This window comes from Lepus europaeus, chromosome 5 (assembly GCF_033115175.1).
Source record: "Lepus europaeus isolate LE1 chromosome 5, mLepTim1.pri, whole genome shotgun sequence".
Taxonomy (NCBI): domain Eukaryota; kingdom Metazoa; phylum Chordata; class Mammalia; order Lagomorpha; family Leporidae; genus Lepus; species Lepus europaeus.
The window spans coordinates 16206545-16220000 of record NC_084831.1 but is presented as its reverse complement, the minus strand read 5'-3'; the positions used below and the strand labels follow the sequence as shown (position 1 = coordinate 16220000).

Below are 13456 nucleotides of genomic sequence, written 5' to 3'. Positions count from 1 at the left end.
CAACTCTCAGGGGAAAGAAACCAGCAAACTGGCTAACCAGTAGTAGTAGCAGTAGTTGTAACAGAATTAACAGCCAGCATCTATTGTATGCAGATTCAGGAGGTGCTCCACATGCTTAAACAAGTGTACTGACACATCTGACCCTCTAACCACTGATGAGGCAGATGCTGTTACTTACCCTGCTTAACACCAGGTAGGCTAAGGCCCAGAGAGGGTGATGACTTTCTCCAGGACCTCAAAGTAATAGGTGGTAGAAGCTGGATTTGAATACAGGATATCACTTGGTGGGTATACAAATTCACATGGTTTTCTGGAAAAGTAAGCTGGTAATATACAGAGAGGTACATAGTGCATCTATGTCTTATGACACAGAATTGTCCTTCTCGGGGCCAGTGCTGTGGCGTACCAGTAAAGCTGCTGTCTGCACTGCCTGCATCCCATATGGGTGCTGGTTAGAGTCCTGGCTGCTCCTCTTCTGATCCAGCTCTCTGCTATGGCCTGGGAAAGCAGTAGAAAATGACCCAAGTCCTTGGTTCCCTGCACCCACGTGTGAGACCTGGAAGAAGCTCCTGGTTCCTGGCTTCAGAATGGCCCAGCTCCAGCTGTTGCAGCCATTTGAGGAATGAACTAGCAGATGAAAGACTTCTCTCTCTCTCTCTCTGCAACTCTACCTTCCAAATAAATAAATAAATCCTAAACCAAAAAAAAAAAAAAAGGAATTGTCCTCCTACTGACACATCCTAGAAAAATTCCCCTAAAGGTCCATAAAAAATATGATCACTGGGGCGTTGTTTGTGCAGCAGGGAGATAAGAGGCAATTTAGACTCTTCACCAAAAGAATGAATAATCCATGTGTGCGCTGTATGCTAGGGAACACAGGGTATCACCAGAGAGGAGGACAGCTTGCTACTCACTCAGGAACATGGAATGATCTTAAAGACCCAGCACAAGTGAAAAAGTAAGAAATGAGATGAAGCCTAGAGCATAACATATCAAAAGCCATCCTATGTACTAGATAAGGCTACATACACCAAAGACAAATGTGTTATCAAATACATTCGACTGAGTGCTCGTAAAGGGGGCAGGGGATAGGAACAGGACGTAGGGATGAGAGGAAGACACGAATTGAGGGGTTCTAATCAGACAGACGAATGCTAGAGTCACAAGAGGTTCTCCAAGCCTTCTCCTTTAAAAGACATAAAAAGTCACATAATGAAGTAAGATTTAAAAATTCACCAAGAAAAGTCATTCCATGTAGAAAACAGGGGAAACAGCATCTCCATGGTAAAAACTATAGAATACTATAAAATACTATAAATTATTCATGCTTCATTTTAATAAACAGATACAATGAAGGGAAGTCATAACAAAGGAAAAAACAGGAGAAAAGAATAGACAGATGTGAAAAAGAACGAAGGGCCGGCGCCGTGGTGCGGTAGGTTAATCCTCTGCCTACGGCGCTGGCATCCCACATGGGCGCTGGTTCGGGTCCCAGCTGCCTCTCTTCCAATCCAGCTCTCTGCTATGGCCTGGGAAAGCAGTGGAAGATGGCCCAGGTGCTTGGGCCCCTGCACCCGCATGGGAGACCAGGAGGAGGCACCCGACTCCTGGCTTCGGATCGGTGCAGCTCTGGCCGTTGTGGCCATCTGGGGAGTGAACCAGCAGAAGGAAGATTTTCTCTGTCTCTACCTCTCACTGTCTGTAACTCTGCCTCTCAAATAAATAAACAAATCAAAAAAAAAAAAAAAGAACTTTCAGGACTAAAAAAATAAGTCAAGGAAATGCATCTACTGATGCATTAAATAGATTAAACATAGCTAATGAAAAAAATCGGTGATTAGGAGAAAGTCTGAGGAAACTGCTCAGAAGGTAGCAGAAGGTACAACAGTTAGAAGCACGGAAAATCCGGCCGGTGCCGTGGCTTAACAGGCTAATCCTCCGCCTTGCAGCGCCGGCACACCTGGTTCTAGTCCCGGTTGGGGTGCCGGATTCTATTCCGGTTGCCCCTCTTCCAGGCCAGCTCTCTGCTATGGCCCGGGAAGGCAGTGGAGGATGGCCCAAGTGCTTGGGCCCTGCACCCACATGGGAGACTAGGAGAAGCACCTGGCTCCTGGCTTCGGATTAGCACAATGTGCCGGCCGCAGCGGCCACTGGAGGGTGAACCAACAGCAAAAAGGAAGACCTTTCTCTCTGTCTCTCTCTCTCACTATCCACTCTGCCTGTTTAAAAAAAAAAAAAAAAAACGAAACACGGAAAATCCGAGGCATGGGGACAGGGAAGACAGAATGAGAAAGTTAAACATGCAATGAACAGACGTTCAGACAGAGACAAGGGAGAACACACAGGAGAAGTAAATTGAAGACATAATGTCTGAGAACTTTCTAGAACTAAAAACAGACACAAGTCTTTAGAATGAAAACCTCAGAGCATCAACGGAAAAAAATGCAAGCAAACAAAGAGAAAAGATAACACAGGAAAATGACAACTAGGCTGATACAAACTTTCCATTAATAACAATAGATGTCAGAAGAAAACAGTTTTCAAACACTATGGGAAATACTAATCAGCCACCTTCTATATGATAAGAAACTATCTTTTGAGACTTTGTTTCAAAAAGACTCAGTGTCACTCAATGACATCGGAAGAAGAAAATTAAACCAGAAAGAATAGTGTGTAAGAAAAAACTTGGAAGCAGCAAGCAAAGAAACTGCTAAATACCAAACTCACTAAAACGGTTAAAATCAGAAAGACTGACAGCACCAGATGTGGATGAGAAGGCTGAGTATCGAACTCCGAAATATCTCTGGTAGAATGTAAGATGGTCTAATGCCTTGAATAACTGTTCAGTCATTTCTGTGACAAAGAATGAGCTATTAAATATGCAACAACATGGATGACTATCATAAATGTCATTATCGAAGAAGGAAAATGCACAAAAGAGGAAATACCATATGATCCAACTTAACAGGAAATACAGAAGACACTAAGAAATACAGATAAAAGTAATCTATTGTAATAAAAATCTGACAGCAACTGTGGAAGTATTAGGGATGGTTTGGGAAGAGATCTGAAAGGAGTTGAGAGAATGGAAATGTTCAATACCTTATTTTGGTGTGGCAGTTACAAGCTCTCCAAATAGAACACTTAAGATCACTGTACTAGGGCTGGTGCTGTGATATGCTAGGTTAAGCATCTGCCTGCAGTGTCAGCATCCCATATGGGTGCCAGTTTGAGTCCCGGATGTTCCACTTCTGATCCAGCTCCCTGTTAATGGCCTGAGACAGCAGTAGAAGATGGCCCAAATGCTTGGGCCCCTGCACACCCATGGGAGAGCTGGAAGAAGCTCCTGGCTCCTGGTTTCGGATCGGTCCACCTCCAGCCATTGCGGCCATTCTAGCAGATGGAAGACTGACCTCTCTGTCCCTCCGTCTGTAACTGCCTCTCAAGTAAAAAAATAAATCTTAAATAAAAAAAGATCGCTGTACTGCTAATTATATCTTAATAAAAATTTACTTTATCTAGATGCCCAGACTATCTAAAACTGACACGGGAAGGGGAGGTTAAAAACAAGGGATAATAATGGCCACCAGAGTTGCTACCATGTGTTGAATGCTTCCTATTGCCAGTTACTGTTCTAAGTGCTCGCGTACATTCACTTGTTTAATCCTTTCAAAAACCCTATAAAATTGGTACTCTTATTTATCATCCTCATTTTCAGATAAGATCGTTGACACAGAGAGGTTACATAACTGACCCAACTTACCCAGGATCACACAATTTCTGTGTCACAATGGGATTCGAAGTCAGGCAGTCTGGCACTGCAGTCCACACTATTTATCAAACCTTGTAAGCCACTGCTCCTCTAGAACCAAAAATCAACAGAATGGAAGAGAGAAGCAGACTGGAGTCAGAGCAGTCTAAAAGTCAAGAGGATGACAAAAATAATTAGTTTTAGTCTTTTAAGTGATGTGTTTATTAACATGTAAGCATATATGGGAAAATAAGCTAAATAAATAAATACAAATAAGAGGTATAAAATTAAAAAATGATTAACCCAGTAGTAAGTGGGAAGAGGAAAAAAGGCAGCCAAGAAAAGTGCAGCAAATAGAAAAAAGATAGCAGAGATAAACCCAAATGTACTAGTACTCACAATAGAGACAGTTAACCCGTTTTTTTTTTTTTTTTTTAAACAGGCAGAGTGGATAGTGAGAGAGAGAGACAGAGAGAAAGGTCTTCCTTTTTGCCATTGGTTCATCCTCCAATGGCCGCTGCGGCCAGCGCATCTCGCTGATCCGAATCCAGGAGCCAGGTGCTTCTCCTGGTCTCCCATGTGGGTGCAGGGCCCAAGCACTTGGGCCATCCTCCACCGCCTTCCCGGGCCATAGCAGAGAGCTGGCCTGGAAGAGGGGCAACCGGGACAGAATCTGCGCCCTGATCGGGACTAGAACCAGGTGTGCCGGCGCCGCAAGGTGGAGGATTAGTCTGTTAAGCCACGGTGCTGGCCAACCCTTGTTAAAATCCAAATGTACTGGCCGGCGCTGCGGCTCACTAGGCTAATCCTCCGCCTTGCAGCGCTGGCACACCGGGTTCTAGTCCCGGTTGGGGCACCGATCCTGTCCCGGTTGCCCCTCTCCCAGGCCAGCTCTCTGCTGTGGCCAGGGAGTGCAGTGGAGGATGGCCCAAGTCCTTGGGCCCTGCACCCCATGGGAGACCAGGAGAAGCACCTGGCTCCTGCCATCGGATCAGCGCGGTGCACCGGCCGCAGCGCGCCTACCGCGGCGGCCATTGGAGGGTGAACCAACGGCAAAAGGAAGACCTTTCTCTCTGTCTCTCTCTCTCACTGTCCACTCTGCCTGTCAAAAAAAAAAAAAAAATCCAAATGTACTAGTACTCACAATAGAGACAGTTAACCCTTGTTAAAAGGCAGACCCCCTGGGTTTTTCCAGCCAGCTGCACGTTACTCAGCAGTGTATGGGTGTATTTACACTTAAGAGTGCCACACGTGTAGTAAGCACTGTGTTAGCACTATCACTGTCGCAAAGAGAGGCTATGAAATCATCCGTATTGAACAGTTTTGAAACAGCCATCTGACTGAAATGTGTGTGTGCGTGTATGTAAATCAACAGTTCAACTATACAATCTTTATAGACCACAGTCAGGTACAAACTTCCATCATAAAATAAACATAGAATCATGCGGGATCCACTAGTGGTTTGGGGCTGGTGAAATATACCATAGAGACTATATCTTGCTGACTGTACAGCTGAAATGTAAAAGCCTCTAACATATCTTATTGTGCTTCTGCCTGACTCCCTTTGCAAGGAAGCTAAATGGAGAAGATAAAATTCACCAGATGTGCTGCAGTCAGTGTGCTTTCCAGAGGCAACAAACTATAGTAGGCTCTGCAGGTTGCACTAAGTCCTACAGCTTCACGTACAGACAGAGACAACCTAAATTATGTTATTAAGCACTTATGAAAATTGCTAGGCCTCGAAAATTGTCAAAGGTCCCAAGGGAAGAATGTTTAAGCAACAAAAGAGAACCAGAACGATGGATATTCCTCAAAGGAACAATATTAAAGCCTCAAGAAAAGACTATACTGATACAGAATAAAGACACTTAGAAAGAAGAAACTTAATTGGCTGAACCAAGTGCTGCATAATGACCCAAAACACAAATGGGAATTCAACACAAAGTAGAAACTAGGCCAGCTTTCTAAAAGGAGCACAAAGAATATTTATTTAAATTTTTATTCTGTCCACTTCCAAAAAGAATTCCAAAAAGTTTGAGTGTTCTCTGAGTTACCAAAAATCGAAACAAGGGATGAAAGCTATGAAAAGCCCAAGTGAAAACTAAGTCATAGGTTGTAGGAAACATGGAATCCCTTTAGTGAACAGGAAAGAAGACAACACTCAAGATTCAGCCTCGACACACATCGCCTAATTAAATAAACAGATGCTCTGCGATCCACACTGCTGACAAGTCCCCAAGCAAGGCACTCAGGCAAGGCCTCTGCAGCCACTACTGGAAGTACGGGGCTCTTAGTGCTTTTCTCCAATTTACTGTCTCCAGCCAGCAACACACTGAGGTCAACCAGTAACCATTTATGAGTCAACTGCCCTTCATTTACTCAGCACATTCTAGGTGCTGTGTGAGAGCAAGTGAAACACAAAACAAGACCGGGAGCTGCTAGCAAAATGGACTTAACACCAGAATGACCAAAAACAAACTCTTAAAAGGACTGGCTCTTCAAGAGATGAGAAGAGGGAAAGGAAGAGGAGAGAAAAATCAGAATGACAGAAGTGAGTGGCAGGGGAAGGGAACTGCTAATTCCAAATCAGGGACAATTTCCACCGGCAAAGGCAAAAAGGTAAAGCGCCACACACAGAAGGAGAAACACACCTGGTTCCAGAAGAGGCGTCCTCGGCATGTGTGCAGCAAACACCACATTTGCATGGGCAGGTGGCACTGCACCTGGCATCACAGAGGCACCAAATAAGTAGCTGCCAACCCTCTCCTGGAAACTGGGCTGACTACAGCCCATTTCCTAAAGCACCCATGCAAGAGGAAGTGTGCAGTGCAAGGCCAGATAATGAGCAGAGAAACTTCATGCCTGCTTTGTGAGGCAGGAGCTGCAGGCTACCCAGCAACAGCACTGTCAGTGACGGGGCGTGCCCTGAGAAGGAAAGAGATGAGCTCCAGGAAGAACAGGCATAGACAGACTGGCTACCAGTGACCGACAGAAGGTCCATGGAGCAAAAGCCGTGTGGATTTCTGAATTTCAATCTCCAAAGGACAAAAGCCATTCTTATTCTTGACCAAGGGTCCTCAATTGCAGTTCCCCTAATGACTCTGCCCTCCCATGGTCTGAGACATCGTTGGTCTTCTGGCCTCACTTGATGCATACCTGTTTAAAGGTGTTTTTGTTTTGTTTTGTTTTGTTTTTGTTTGTTTGTTTTTTGTTTTTTAAATTGTGGCTAGCAATAATCCCTGCCATCTGAACAAAATCTTTACTTCTACCTTGACGCCTGGGCTCTGAGAACCAGAGAGCTGGAAGGGACCTTTGAGAGCCCTATTCATTGCTTTCATTGAACAGGAGTCATTACTTTATCAATCACGTACTCTCGCTGCATGACCAAATGACCTCAGTGCAATCCCCTTCCTTTTTAAGGGAGGAAACTGAGGTCCTGAGAGGCTGAGCTGCTCTCTGATCCTTGTCTGTTTTAACCCCATGGCTGTTTAGCATCTCACAAACAACCAGAGTCAGGTGAAATAACAGGCACTCTCAACATAATTAGAGCAAAGATCACACATTCAGAGACAAGAAATGGGGGATTTGCTACACACAAAAAGATGATTTAAAATGTAAGGTATCTGAGGAATATCAGCCAAGTTAAAAGAGAACCCCTAGCAATTATTTCTGAGAACGCAAAGAGGATTGGAGAGGTTAGAAAAGGGTGACTGTAGCTTTTAGCAGGCCCAGATTTCTCAAGTTCAAAAGCAGCTGTCATTTGGTCTTCTCTTATGCTGAAGGTCTGACAGGCAGAACAGTACAATGTAAAAGGGAAACAGACTTGCGTGTTTTACACTCCCGGGTTCCCGGCAGTGGCTTCCAAATGTACTGTCGTGTCTGTTTCTAGGTTGCCATCACTCATCACCATCACTTCATCCTAAATGCAAGACTACTTTGGTCCAGGCCCCAAGATTTATGCAGTATCTAAATGGCCTGTACCCTTTCCTAAGGTGCATTCTGGCCACTGCAAGTCCAGGTAGCCAGAAAAGCTCTGAAGAGTCTAAGGGGCTCAACCAGGCATAAAATTCACCTGTGGGGATCTGGAAACTCTTATGCAGACACCAAGTAAGGGATTTTATATATATTATATATGTGTGTGTGTGTGTGTATGTGTGTACCCGTATATGTATACATACATACACACACAGTACACATTCATACACACACACATAGTATAAAAATGTGTGGATAGCATATTATTCGCTATTTATTTATAAATGTTATCCTCACTGAATTACACCCCTTACATAGTAACATACACCCCTTACATAGTAACATACCCTTCTTTCCTCACTTTATCATTTTTGTCATGAATCACATGTTAAATGATATTAATATTCCTTTCAAGAAAAAGTATGCATATGTACATATAACATTAACATATGAAGTGGCAACATGTTAAAAACTGTTAAATCTCTGTGTGCTCATTGAACTCTTTATACTTTTCTGTATTATTTGTAAATATTTTACAACAAAAAGGGGGGGCCAGCGCTGTGGTGTAGTGAGTAAAGCCACTGCCTGCAGTGCCAGCATCCTATATGGGCACCGGTTCGAGTCCCAGCTGCTCCACTTCCAATCCAGCTGTCTGTTGTGGCCTGGGAAAACAGAAGACGGCCTAAGTCCTTGGGCCCCTGCACCTGCGTGGGAGACCTGAAAAAAGCTCCTAGCTCCTGGCTTCAGATTGGCCCAGCTCCAGCTATTGCAGCCATTTGGGGAGTGAATCAGTGGATGGAAGACCTCTCTCTCTCTTTCTCTTTCTCTCTCTCTGCAACCCTGCCTTTCAAATAAATAAATAAATCTTAAAAAAAAAAAAAAAAAAGGCAAAGGAGTCAGCATAGCAGGTAAAGCCACTGCCTGTGATGCAGGCATCCCATATGGCTGCTCCACTTCCAATCCAGCTCCCTACTAATGGCCTGGGAAAAGCAGTACTTGAGCCCTTGCTATCCAAGTGGGAGACCTGGATGAACCTGGTTCCTGGCTTTGGTCTGACTCTGTCCCAGCCATTGCAGCCATTTGGGGAGTGAACCAGGAGACGGAAGAACAGAACTCTGCCTTTCAAATAAATAAATAACCAGTTCTAGTCCTGGCTCCTCCTCTTCCGATCCAGCGCTCTGCTGTGGCCTGGGGAAGCAGCAGAAGATGGTCCAGGTGCCTGGGCCCCTGCACCTGCGTGGAGACCTGGAATAAGTCCTGGCTCCTGGCTTCAGATTGGCACAGCTCCAGCTGTTGCAGCCATCTGGGGAGTGAACCAACAGATGGAAGCCTCACTGTCTGTAACTCTACCTCTCAAATAAATAAAATCTTAAAAAAAAAAAAAAAAGCCTTTTCAAGTCCTTTGCCTATTTCTTAAAAAAAAACAAAAAACAGGCAAAAATAAAATTTAAATGAAACAGATAAACTATCTTTTAGCAAACTACTAGCATGGACACAGGAGGGACCATCACTGTGGTACAGGTCAAGCTGCAGCCTGTGAAGCTGCCATGCCATGAAGGTGCTGATTCCAGTCCTGGCGGCTCCACTTCCAATCCAGCTCCCTGCTAATGCACCTGGGAAGGCAGCAGAAGACGGTCCAAGTATTTGGGACTCTGCACCCATGTGTAAGAGACCTGAATGAAGCTCCTGGTTCCTGGCGTCAGCATGGCCCAGCCCTGGCTGTTGTGGCCATTTGAGGAGTGAACCAGTGGATGGAAGCTATCTTCCTCTCCCTCTCTCTCTAACTCTGCCTTTCAAATAAATAAATAAATAACTCTTTACAAAAAAATAAAATGGACATAAGAAAAAAAAAACAGAAAATTTCAATATTCCTTTATATCTATATATCCATTGTTCTGTACATATGAAATTGAGTAGTTCTATATATACTAAAGACATTGAAAGAACTGAATCATCTTTTTATAAAGCAAAAAAATGCTAAGATAATACCTTCTTTGCATACTGGGATTTAGAACTCATACTCCCATTCGTCCCCATTTTACAGATGAGGGCTAAGGCCCAGAGATGGTAAATGCCTTAGTGGAGGCCACAGAGCTAATGAAAGGCAGAATCTGTGGTCAAGCACAAGTCTCAGTTCCTAAGCCATGGCTTTTCCAAGCACGACGCACAGGTCTCCCTGGCTGCGAAGACTTAATTACTCCCCTTCTGCAGGTAATTCTCCCGTCCACGAGCTCAGCAGCGTGAAGAGGTACAGCTGTCGCCTCTTGCTAACTGAATATAAGCACTTACAGTCTCACCCCGAGGGCACTGGCCAGGGAGCCAGCCACATCCACTGCCCGCCCGCTCAGGAGAGCACATTTTTCTCAGTTACCAGTCCATACCTCACAGCAGAGAGGGCCCTAAGGATCTGCTCGCTGTCTTCATATTCTGCCACGTCATACGAAGATATTAGTTACCAAATAGCCACTAATAGCTACTGATAAAAGCTTACTATGTTTCTAAGCGCTTTTTACATATTACCTCCTTTAACACTGGCAACCTAGCAAGAGGGTTAAACCCAATTACTTCCCTGATAGTGGAGAGATTGAATAAGATTCAAGGACACACAGCAGAGCAAAAGAGGAACTAAAATTCTCATCTGGTTCAACCTTAAAGCTCATGCTCTTTTATCCGCTGGAATAATTTCTCAAACTTTAATGCGCATAGAATCACCTGGGGTGGGACTCGAGTTATTGCTTGTCCATGGCGTATTGCCTAGCAATTAAGATGTCCATATTCCATACTGGAGTACTTGGATCCAACGCCAGTCCCGGCTCCTGACTCCACCAACACAGGCAGTGGAGATGGCTCAAGCAGTTGGGTTCCTGCTACCCACGTGGAGAACTGGATTGAGTTTCCTCTCTTGGTTTTGGTTCTGGCTGATGCAGGCATTTGGGGAATGAACTAACGGACAGAAATTCTCCCAAAAACAAAAACCAAAAATAACCCCACAAACAATAATAAGCTCCAGGTGACAGAAATGCTGTTGGTCCAAGGAACCCTGTGAGTAGCCAAATACTGTGTGACATTGCATTTTTAAAAAAATATTTACTTAGGGGCCGGTGCCGTGGCTCACTTGGTTGATCTTCCGCCTGCAGCGCCGGCAAACCATATGGGCGCCAGGTTCTGGTCCCAGCTGCTCCTCTTGCAGTCCAGCTCTCTGCTGTGGCCCAGGAGGGCAGTGGAGGATGGCCCAAGTGCTTGGTCCCTCCACCCACATGGGAGACCAGGAGGAAGCACCTGGCTCCTGGCTTCAGACTGGCGCAGTGCTGGCCGCTGTGACCATTTGGGGAGTGAACCAACAGAAGGAAGACCTCGCTCTCTCTCTCTCCCTCACTGTCTATAACTCTAGCTGAAAAAAATAAATTAAAAAATATATATTTATTTGAAAGGCTGAGTTAAGAGGAGGAGAAACAGATCAATCTTCCATCTGCTGGCTCACTCTCCAGATGGTGGCAAGGGCCAGAGCTGGGCCAAGCTGCAGCCAGGAGCTTTATCCAGGTCTCTCATGTGGGTAGCAGGGGTCCAAGCACTTGGGCTATCTTCCATTGCTTTTCCCAGGCCATTAGCAGGGAGGTGGATCAGAAGTGGAGCAGCCAGTACAGGAACCAGTGCACCTATGGCATGCTGGTGTTGCAGGCAACACAACATCAGACCAACACTGCATGTTCTTTTCTTTCTTTCTTTTAAAGATTTTATTTATTTATTTGGGAGGTAGAGTTACAGAGAAGAGACAGACAGAAAGGTCTTCCATCCATTGGTTCACTCCCCAAATGGTCACAAGGGCTAGAGCTGAGCTGATCCAAAGCCAGGGACTAGGAGCTTCTTCTGGGTCTCCCACGTGGGTGCAGGGACCCAAGGACTTGGGTCATCTTTTACTGCTTTCCCAGGCCATAGCAGAGAGCCGGATTGGAAGAGGAGCAGCCAGGACACCAACTGGTGCCCATATGGAATGCCGACACTGCAGGTGGAGGCTTAGCCTACTTCGCCACAGCACCGGTCCCCATTGCATGTTCTTAAATCACATATAATTATCAAGCAAGTCTTAAGCAACTCCTCACTTCTGAAAGGTCCTCATTTTCAAATCCCTTCCTTTCGCACCTGCCCTTGACTCCAGTAAGAAAAACTCCACAGTAACTCTGAAACCCCATCTATGAAACGTGGAGGAGTCTAATAACCAGGCCCTAGGCAAACAGCTCCATGGCCTCATAGTACCAATTCAAATACCTTTGGAATACATTCCAAAAACCTGTTCTTCCAAGGTCAGACCAGCTTCCTTGGCTCCTGTCCAAGTTACTAGACCCAACAAGCCCCTATCCTGGGTCAAACTGCTTCTGATTAGAGTGAACTGGTCACCTGGACCTGGTTAAGGCTTAGAAAACTAGTATGGCAAAGCCCATCAATAAATGTATGCAGTGAAGAGATCTTGGCTCACGAAACTATGTATGACCTACTGTGACATTTTCTTTCTGGCCACAGTGCCATCTGTCTTCCCCTACAGAATCAGACAACTCTACTTCTATTGCACAGCCTCCTACCCAGATCCTCTGAAAGCCGCGCTACACAGCCCTTCATGGCCAGTACTTTCCTTTGCGTTGTAAAGTCTACAATTAAAACTCTATTATTATGTGCTGCTTTGACATCTGCCTTGAAATGGGGTAGCATCAAACAGCGTAGCCAAAGTGCTCCTTCCCCTCTTTGCTCCTGCGGGTGAGGCAGCCTGGTCAAACAATCTTCCTATCAAAAGAAGCAGGTGCAATTCATGCCCATCCTGACAGCTCCCTGCCAGCCCCTAAGATTTTTCAAACAAGCCAATCAAATCCTCTGGCAGGAACCAGGGGCACTTCACCCTCTAGATACTACAAAGGCTGCCTCTCACAGCCCGTGGCTGTTTAGTCTGCTCTTAAGGGCATCACCTCATGTGGCCCTGTGTGGTGGGCAGTACCTTCCTCCTCCAGGCGGTGGGCAGATGTGACGATAAACTGCTATTCACCTCATCTATTACGAGTGTCATGTCTTCAGATATCCCCACACCAACACGGTGACTAGGAGGCAACACCTTTCGTGCCCAGTCCACTGCTCTCAGCTCTTTCGTGTTCTTGAACCTCTCAGATGCCATGGGCAAGGTCATCACTGCTCTACACAGTAGCAATGTCTGCATGGGTTAAGCACTTTCCATCGACTTTCTCATTTAACTCCCCCAACAACCCTGTGAGGTAGATACCATTATTACTCCTATTTTACAGGTGAGAAAACCAATGGCCAGCAAGGTTATGCAATTTGCTGAAGACCACATGGCTAGCAAGTTGCAGCAGAGCCCAAAGGCTCCCTGCTCTTCACTAAGACCTTATCTTCACTGCCATCATTCCACAGCCCCCCTCACCATCAGACGTCCTGCCGATGGCCGACAGGAGGAGCTGCACTTGAGGCTCCTTGTAGCTTCTGCTGCTGGGTTCTGCTAAAGACGGATGGAGGAGGCAGGCACCTCGAAGGAGCACTGCTGGAACAGGCCAGCTGGCTGGCTGGCTGCCAAGAGACTTCTTAGGACAGCTCCAACTTATTTGCCAGAGGGTCTAGTTTGGTTGCCAACCTTACAGATACAGACACCTTATCCTGTTAGTTTCACAGTTAATTAGGCCTGCAGAGGTAGGATTATACTCTATCTAAACTCTGAAGAATACAATTCAAAAA

The 13456-nt window shown here is 45.4% G+C and overlaps 1 protein-coding gene across 6 annotated transcripts in view; it reads right to left on the bottom strand.

Annotated features, from left to right (window-relative positions):
* Positions 1–13456, bottom strand: part of ZBTB40 (zinc finger and BTB domain containing 40) — an 89131-nt gene that overhangs the window by 55477 nt on the left and 20198 nt on the right. The window contains exon 2 of one of the 6 annotated variants that reach the window (XM_062190593.1): positions 3764–3862. The exons of the other annotated variants lie outside the window; for them this stretch is intronic. The gene's annotated coding sequence lies outside the window, so the exon portion shown is untranslated. The remainder of the gene's footprint in view (positions 1–3763; positions 3863–13456) is intronic. 6 annotated transcript variants of the gene reach the window in all.